Genomic DNA, 9704 nt, shown 5'->3' with positions numbered 1-9704 from the left:
GAGAGAGAGAGAGAGAGAGAGAGAGAGAGGGAGGGAGGGAGACTGAACGGGGCTTGAGATGGTGCCCTTGACAGGTGCTCATCTATCTTCCTGGCTGTCACAGAGATGTCATTCTGTCCTTCAATTCTATCAATTCTTTTCTAAGAACCTAATTCTCTGCATCATGTGGCATTTTACTTAAAATAGCTAAAATCATTCTTTCTACAGCTGAACCCTACTGTTACAACTGGATTAGACAAAGACTGATGTACAGGACGAGGATTTATAAACTAGGATTACACATAATTTTTCCACTACCAGTTAAAAGTGTGAGCTCATCAAAGGATTCGTAGAAACATAAAGAAACTGCCTTTCTTCCTATCTTCCCCGATCCTGACATTATTCTGTGTACACTCCCAAGGAATCACACCGTACTCTCTTCCAAGCAACTAGAAGTGTCGCTATTTTCCATCTTATGCGCATGGCAGACATTACTAATCAATTGTATGCTTTTATCCAGAGGCTGGATGTGGTTTTCTCTATCTTTACACAGCACTTCAGTCAGCCACCTCCTACTGATTAGATGGGAGGCAAGAGTAAAATGGTGTAGCCACGACTGTCCTAGAAGAAAAGAGTTGAGAGCTCCATAAACATTTCAAGTCTCTGCTTTTAGAAATGGTTTGTTTTTACTAGATGCTTATGTGTAAGGTTCCATGTAGCATGCTTTATGGGAATCTAAAGATTATTTTAGCATGGATTCAGCCTCAGGAGGCCTCTCCCTCACTGGGAAGTAGAGTCACATGCACAATTGCATTGCAAGAGAAGCACCTCGCATGTTACGAAGAATGAAAGTTTCCTTTTTGTTTGATTGTTTTATTTTTTTGAGACAGAGTCTTGCTATTCGGGTTGGCCTCACACTCATGGCAACCCTCCTGCCTCAGCCTCCCAAGTGCTGGAATTACAGCCACCCAACTCAGCGGATGAGTGTTTCTTGCTGGGAGGTGGTAGTGCAGTCTTATAGAACATTTGGGCTTTGAATTTGTGACAATGTGGAGATGGAAGGAGCAGAGGAAGGGAGAGCTGAGCAAATGCACAGAGGTGAAAACCAAAGGTGAGAGTAAGCAGAAAGGAGGGGAATGGTACTGTCTGGCTGGGAAAACGAGAGAATGTGATGAGGAGCAACAGGACCCAGGCTCTGGAAGGGAAAGTGGCTTTAGATGGTCCAGGGCTTTGAGTGCCTGGCTGAGGGGTTAGGGCCCTGTCTTAAAGCACTGGAAGCCAGAAAGGAGGGGAGGGCTTGCGGTGACAGGTGGATAGAACAGAGCTGCACTTAAGAGCATGGATTTAGTTGCTGGCTGAAAGATGCATTAAATTAAGGCCAGAGGCCAGAAGGAGGAGTGGCCCCTTAGGATGCCGTTGCAATAGCTCAGTGTATCCCCTGAGGCCAGGCTAGGAGATAGAAGCTGGATTTTTAATTTGAAATTATAATATAAAGATCTTTTTTTACAACTGTGTTAAAATCTACACATCATAAAACGTATCATTTTAACCATTATTAAGTGTACAGTTTAGTGGCATCAAGTACATTCATATTGATATGCAACCATCGTTACCATCTATCCCTAGAGTTTTTTCATCTCAAACTGAAACCCTTTTCCTGTTAAACATCAATTCCTCATTGCTCTTCTCCTCCCAGCCCCAGGAATCAAAAATATTCTACTTCTTCCTTTTATGCATTTGACTATTCTAGATAACTCATATAATAATAAAGGACTTTTAACCAGTGAAATGGAGTTAATTATTGGAAGGGGAAATGAGAACTCTAAAGAGTACAGAGAGTGCAGTGAGCAGTAAAGCTGAGGGAGAAGAAAGGAATAGTAACAAAGATCTGAGCAGGACCCTCCTTCCTGCCCTTCTCCCTTCTCCAGTGGTTAAGATTCTCACTTCTTGGAGAGTACATTACTGCCCTAGGTTTATGAAGCCTTCTGTGGCAAGAAACTTGCCACGGGTATGGGCCAGAGCTGGTGCAAAGGAAGAGCTTTTCAGGCGGCAGAGGAAGCTACCGAAGGTGCAGACAGGCTGGCGTCCACCAACAGGAGCAGCTTGCTGGAGAACGACAACTTTCTGGAGGTCAGAGGTTAGAGCCAGCCTGTGAGGTCTGTAAGGTGAGTGTGGCTGGACTTGGCACAGATGACGGGCTGGCTGGTTGTGTGGGATGGCAGCACCCTGTGAGCAGGCAGGGAAGTCCTACCCCCTTACTCTGGCCTAGCACGGTCCTCTATTGACAAAGCTAAAGGCCAAACCCCTGACAAGGGAGAATTACCTTTAGGGTCTAGTTCTGGTATCACAAACCAGGGCAAAAGAAGGTAGCAGAAAACTGGCCACTAGTACACTAGCTAAGAGTACCTGAAGACTGGGTTGTGTTAGGTGCCTGCGAGGATGGACAGGAGGAAATAACCCAGAGCCACAGGGAAGGTGGATGGACAGCCTGGCCAGTGCTGCCCTGTTTTTCATATAATACTTTTCCAGCACTAAGTCATTTACCTTCACAGAAACATTTCTGGGCATTCTCCTTTCGAGCACATGCAATGTAACATCTAATGAAAGGAAATGCACACAGAGATAGCAAAGTGCAGAATATCTACAGCAAGCCAAGAATATAAGGCACATTCAGAAACTCCTCATCTCTAATCTGGTCATATCAGTGAGGTAGGCATTAGGATGCCCGTGCTACAGAAAGGGAAATTGAGGCACAATCAGATGAAACAATTTGCCAAGATTCACAGGGCTATGTGAACAGTCAGATGAAAGGCACGGCAAGAACCTGCTAGGGTTGGGTTAATTTTTCTGTAAAGGTCAGGCAGTCAGTGTTTTAGGTGTTGTAGTCCAAATGGTCTTTTTCTCAACTACTGAACCTGGAGGTTGTGGTGCAAAAACTTCCATAAACAATATGTAAATGAGTAGGAGTGGCTATGTTCCAATAAGACTATTTATGGTCAGCTGCATTTGAAATTCATATGATTTTCTTGAGTCATGAAATGCTTTCCTCTTTTTAAAAATATTTTTTATTAAAGATTGCAAAGATACATGATAAGAAATGAAGATACTAAATAAAAATTTCAAATATACATATATATGACAGCAGAAAAAGGATATGAAATAAACAAGAATTTATGTCACAGACTAATCGAAATACATTAGTTTGATATGATCTTCAAACATTATGTTCTTTCTCATTTTCTTATAATATTTTTGAAATAATGTAATTATAAATAAAACAAAGTTACATATTGTAGTACAGAAACTGTTCTCAAAATTTTATGATTTGTAAACTCCTTGGTTTTATTAATTGATAAATATCATATACTTGTTGATTGTACCACTTACATTTTCTAACAAAACTTCCCACAGAAAAAATATACTTATATTTGAAATCAAAAGCAACTAAAAAAATTCACATTTTTAAGATCAGATTTTTCTGTTTCTATTTTATTATATCCCATACTTATTTTTATTATATTTTTATAAGCATAATGATAGAATTTAACACCAATAGATATGTAATATTCTTCCCAAACAAATGACTATGAATTAAGTCAAGTATGTAATTTAAAGAAACCATAAGGTTGCCAGAGAAACTATCAATATGCCAAATGTGCACAATCCTACCACATTCATGCCCATGTTTCTCATTTAATAGTGCACACATATATGTAAAAACATACCCCCCCACATATACACAATGTTTATTTTCTACAATACAATATATACTTAGGTATAATAAAGCAGTGCAGTGATGTGTGGAATGTTGGTGATTTGTATAATTTGAGAAGAAACAAATATCATCTTTGAGGGAGTTGGAGAATCTATAATATGTGCCAGATACTAAATGATATTAATGATTAAGTATAGTTATAATAAAATTTACTTAAAAATTAATATTCATTATCAGTAGAAAATAGGTACAAAGATATATTGATAACATAACAACATTTATCTTAACAAATTTCCAACCAAACAAGCTGTAGCGACAGAAAAGGAAGTTTGTAGAAAGCAGAAATCAGAGGAAAATGACAGATGGACCTTAATATTTTTCATACTACTCATATATACAGATTTCATAAATTCTCAAATAAAAAAGCAAAGAAAATGAGAACCAAAATAACTCATCAATTTGGTAGACCAACATATAGAGACAAGGATTAATGTATTGATAAATTTTAAAAATATGAAATGTAAAGCCTGAGATTTACTCAATAGTGCTGCACCTGCCTAGCCAGAACAATGTGCCAAGTTTAATCCCCAGCATCAGAGGAAGAAAAAGAAAAAGGAAAAAAAGAAGAAAAGAGGGAAAAAAAAAGCATACATACTTTCTGACATACTCAATAAATTAAAAATAAATTATTTGTTATCTCTTCCTCTTGAATTGTTCCCTTCACAAGGATGTAGTGAACTTCTTTGTCTCTTTCAATCAGTTTAAGTTTCAAACTTACTTTGTCTGTGAATAAGATTGCTACCCCTGCTTTTTTTTGGGGGGGCTCCTGTTACATGAAGAAGTTTTCTGTCCTTTCACTTTCAGTCAATGGGCTTCTTTTTACACTAGATGTGTCTTGTATACAATATATTATTGGATCTTGCTTCTTAATCCATTCTGCTGGTCTATTTCTCTTGATTGGTAAATTGAGGCCATTAACATTGATGGTTATAACCGATATGTACTAACTTATTATCATGGTTTTTTTTTTTTTTCACCTTCTCCTATTAGTTTCTTGGCTTGCCTATTTGATTTGCTCTGTTGGGCCTCACTGTGTTGTTACCTTTATTGTCTTTTTCTAGGATATTGTTTAGAATTGCTTGTAGTGCTGGTTTGGTATTCATAAAGTTTCTCAGGTGTTCTTTATCGTGGAGATATCTTATTTCCCCATCCATTTTAAAAGAAAGTTTTTCAGGATATATCAGTCTAGGTTGGAGGTTGTTTTCTTTTAGTACTTGAAATATCTCATTCCAGGCTCTCCTTAACCTAAGGGTTTGTATTGAAAAGTCTGCTGTGATTCTGGTAGGCTTTCCTTTGCATGTAATTTGTTTCTTGTCTCTTACTGCTTGTAGTATTTTGTTCTTCTGTTGGGTTTCTGGGATCTTGATTATATGTCTAGATGTAGATTTTTTTTGATCACAGCTAGTTGGAGTCCTATATGCCTCACTTATTTGTATATCAAATTCTTCCCCTCTGGGAAGTTTTCTATAATTAATTCTATGAACAGCTTTTTTAAGTCATTTACATTTTCTCCTACTACTTCTTGAATTCCTATCAATCTTATGTTATTCTTCTTAGTATCGTCTAAGAGTTGTTGTATCAATTTCTCATGATCACCTACTTTTTTGTAAGAGAACTCTCTTTTCACGGTCAATTTTATCTTCTATATTTGAGATTCTATCTTCGGACTCTTTTATTCTTTTGTGAACACTCTCAATGGAGTTTTTAATCTCCTCGATATATGTTTGAATCTGTCCTATGGATTCCATTTCTTTCTTGTATTGGGCATTTATTGTTTCCAATTATTTCTTATGCTGGGCATTCGTGGCTTCTGTCGTGGTCCTGAGCTCATCTATTTTCCTCTCCGCTTCTGTTCTAGATCATGAATTATAACTTTCATTTTGCTTGTCATCTCTATGATTATCTGGGAAATTACTTTGGTTTTATATTTCTCTAGAGCCTGATTGATCAGTTTTGTTACTTCCTGTGCTTTGAGTTCAGGGTGTCCTGATGATTCACTGTCAGACTTTTCATCCTCATTTGCCCCACTATTTGCCATTGGTGAACTGGAAATCTGTCCCTGTATCTTGCTTAAGTGCTTTTTCATTTTTACTATTGTTGTTGGGTTGTCCTTAGTCTAACCTTTAGGTTATTACTTAAATCTTCCTTATATAGTTGGGCTGCAGCCCATGGGTCTCTAATGACTCATAGACATTCTCATTTTCATAATACTATAGAAAACAGCTCACTGAATCAATCACAATCCTTTATCCTAATTGATACAATCAGCACCACAATATAATGAAGCACAATTTGCAAATTGACCACTTATGGTAGTCATCAATCTGTCACCTTCAAACCATGTGAATTTAATTAAAATCAAGAAGCAATCCAAAATATGCTTACAGTAAATAAACTTTTCAATAAGGATATTTACCATTTACAATGGGGGCTTAAAACAAAGTTAAGACAAGAGGAGTAGATAAGTATAAAAATTAGATGAGGTTTCATATGAAGCCAAAAGATGTAGAATGACCAGACAATCATCAGGAAATTGTTAAATTCAGAAAGAACAAACAAAATAGAAATATAGTAACCCTTGAGTGAGGTAGAATAACAAGAGAAAAGAACATAAAGAAAAGAGAAAAAAAAATAATAAAAGAAGAAATCTGAATTAGGACAAGAGCAGAAACAAAAAGGAAGATGAGGGATACTATAGTGTAGTAAGAGACTGAGTTAGAGAAAGAAAACAAAAAGAAAAAAAATTTGCAGAGTAGGATAAAAAAAGAAAGAAACAAAAATGAGTTTAAAGGGCCTCTTTCGGACTATATCACTGCTGTCATAATATACAATATGTGCTGCCATTTGCAGAGCTGAGTCCCCTGATCTCAGCTAGCTGATGGCAGAACCCCACAAAGCAGACTGAGCTCGGGCTGCAAGGCTCAGACAGAGTTCCCCGACCTCCTAAAGGGTTGAACTCCACTCAGTTCCACTATAAGTTTCCCCCACCATTTCTTTAAAGATGTTCAAAGTTGAAAGTAACAGAAAATACTCTTTATGATCACCTCTGCCTCTACAGAGTAGGTCCAAAGACTGGTACAATCAGAAGGTCTAAAAGGGCGAGGGGGAAGGTTGGGGGTGGTTCGGAGGTGCCCGCACAGCTACCTTTCTAGCCCTGAAGATGGCAGAAGCAGCGCCAGCAGGGGAGGGCCTAGCCGAAAAGACCCTCTGGTGCTGAAGATGGCGGGAACCCTGCGGGGAGGACGTGACTGAGAAGACCCTCTAGAGCAGTGACCCTTTTGATTGCACTGGTAACAGGGTCCTGGTGGTTGAGAAGACCCCTTGAAGGGTCCCTTTCCTTGAGGCAATTGTGGCTTGGCAGGATTCCTTTCCTCTTTTGATTATTTTCCACCTAATAAAAAAAATGGCAAATTATCTTTGTAGGCCATATAATGACAGGCTCTGATTGGCTGTTGAGCTGGGGTTTGCCAGTGCCTGGTCAAGGCACCAGCCTCTCAGAGTGTGCTTTTGCACACTGAAAGTACAGCACCACCCGGGAGCTCTAGAAATGCAGAATCTCAGGCTCCACCTCAAACCCGGTGAATTAGAGTCTGCATTTTATGAAGGTGCTTGGGTTATTAATATGCTTTTTAAAATTTGAGGCACAGGACCTAACTTGTAATTTTTATTAAAACACAGACTCTTGGCCTCATCCATGAAGAGCCTAACTAGCTCCCCCAATGGCCAATGCCCCTGTCTCAGGACTAGATTTCTAGTAGCAAGGCTCTAAAGCACTGGTTCTCCAACTTGGCTGCACACCAAGATGGCTCATACCATGCTTGAGTTCCATCCTCAGAAATTCTGATTTTAATTGGCCTTTGGTAAGGCCCAAGCATGGCCATTTCTGAAAGTTCCCCAGATAGTTGCTCTGGGTAGCCAGGCGGTCCAGAGCAGAGGTTATAGGTAGGTGACCAAGAGTAGTGAGCGCTTCTATGTAGCTTGACCCACCCAGTGTTTTAAATTTGTTTGACTACAGTTGGAAATTTCATATACATACATGCACACTCAAAACACAGATTTCCATCTTCTCTTGAAAAATCAGAAAACCTAGCATGCTCAGTCCTGCTTCCTGCAAGGCCACCACAGTCTGGGTGTTGAGTATCCTCTGTCTTCAGAAGCCCAGCCCACCTCATTCTCCACCATTATTTCACTTTTACTGTCTTACCCTGTGGATATTTCGGTCTGCCAACCCTGCTTAGACTCTGGAAGCATACACTGGACCTTCTGCATTAGATTCTGTCTCTGGCTCTGCTGTTTGGCTGGGAAAAAACCAGTTCTTTCCAAAATCTGGTTTCAGATTTTCAAATTGCAAAATAGCCAATATGTTGTAAATCTGGGTATCTTGCCCATATGTCTTAATTTTCAATATGTTACAACCTGCACAGTATTGTTTTACAGGAGTTTTTGGCTGTTCCAAGACAAATTATGATCCCTTGTTAGAAAACCACATGTAAGGGCCTGGGGTATATCTCAGTGTTGCTGTGCCTGCCTGGCGAGCTCAAGGTCCTAAGTTTGATCCCTGGTACAAAACAAATGAACAAACAAACAAAAAACAACCAAAAAGCAGGGTATTTAGCTCAGTGGTTCTGCCACCTTCTTCGCAAGAATAAGGACCCCGGTTCAATCCCTGGTGCAAAACAAAACAAAACCAAAAACCAGCCCCCCCCCAAAAAAAACACCCTGTAAGTAGTAGTTGACAAATCCAATGCCTGGTCAGTTTTGGCATTTCAGACTAATGTGTCAATCTACAATTCACTTTCAGGCATCAGTTGTTTGTATTTGCACATAGAATAGTAACATCTTATGGTTTTTAAAGTCTTTCAAAGTTTAAAAGCACTTTCCCAGACATTCATAGAATTTCCACACTAAACTGAACCAAAACAAATTTATTACCCTTAACTATGGACTCAAGGAGGTCAAGAGACTTTTTCAAGTTCGCCTGGCCTGTTCATAGGACACTTGCAGTTTTCCTTCCCAAGTTGCCTCTAAAGAATGCTCCTTGAGGAACTCCTCCTCCTAGATAATCCCAAGAGAACAACAGCCCTCACTGAAGACATCAGCCTGGAAGCCATAAGGCTTTGGATGTGACCACTCCTGCGCATTTGCTTTCTGACCTCATGCTACTCAGATCTGATTGCTCTCAGATAAGCTCTGGTTTACCCAAAAAATAAAAGTTCCTAAAGGATACTTGGGACAACGGAAATAACATGGACTTGGGGGTCACAAAGTTGTAGGTCCAAGAGAGCCCAACCTCAGCCTCACAGGCTCAACCAAGGGGAAAATTCACCTCATTGGCTCAGTATGAGTCACAGCCAAGAGACGTAAGGTAGAGGTGTTGAAAACAAACAAACAAACAAACAAAGCAAAGTTTGTGAGCGGTAAAGAAAAAAAGGGGTAACACAGGAAGACAATCTTAATGGTACCTTATGAGCAGTGGAAGGTAGCTGGAAGCAAGTATCTCTACATGATAAATGAAAAGATCAATACCACCAATATTCTTTCTGTGAGAGCCAGGTAAGCTCAGAACGGGCAGGGTGCTACTCAAAGGAAGAGAAAAGAAGGTGTTATGTTTGTTTTCAAACACTCTCCTTTGCTGGAAAGAATCTGGGGAAAATATATCAGTGTTTGCATCTACAGACATTTTCACTGACTTTGGGCTTGAAGAAGGGCAGAGGAGCCATAAATTCTGTTTCCATTGCTTCCACCCTCCTTCGTATTGCATCAACCTCCTGCATGGCCCCTCTGTCTTTCATTCTCTCTCTGAGGAATCTGTCTTCCATATTAGAGCTACCTATTACGGCCTCTTGCTCGCCTGCATGAAGGGATCACCTGGTAAGTTACAGCAACAGATGAAAGCAGCGATGGCGAACCTTTTAGAGAGCAAGTGCCCAAACTGCAATCCCAAATCCAC

This window comes from Fukomys damarensis, unplaced genomic scaffold (assembly GCF_012274545.1).
Source record: "Fukomys damarensis isolate Sample0158 unplaced genomic scaffold, DMR_v1.0_HiC HiC_scaffold_36, whole genome shotgun sequence".
Lineage (NCBI taxonomy): Eukaryota > Metazoa > Chordata > Mammalia > Rodentia > Bathyergidae > Fukomys > Fukomys damarensis.
The sequence above is the reverse complement of the archived record's forward strand: the minus strand, read 5'-3'. Positions refer to the sequence as shown.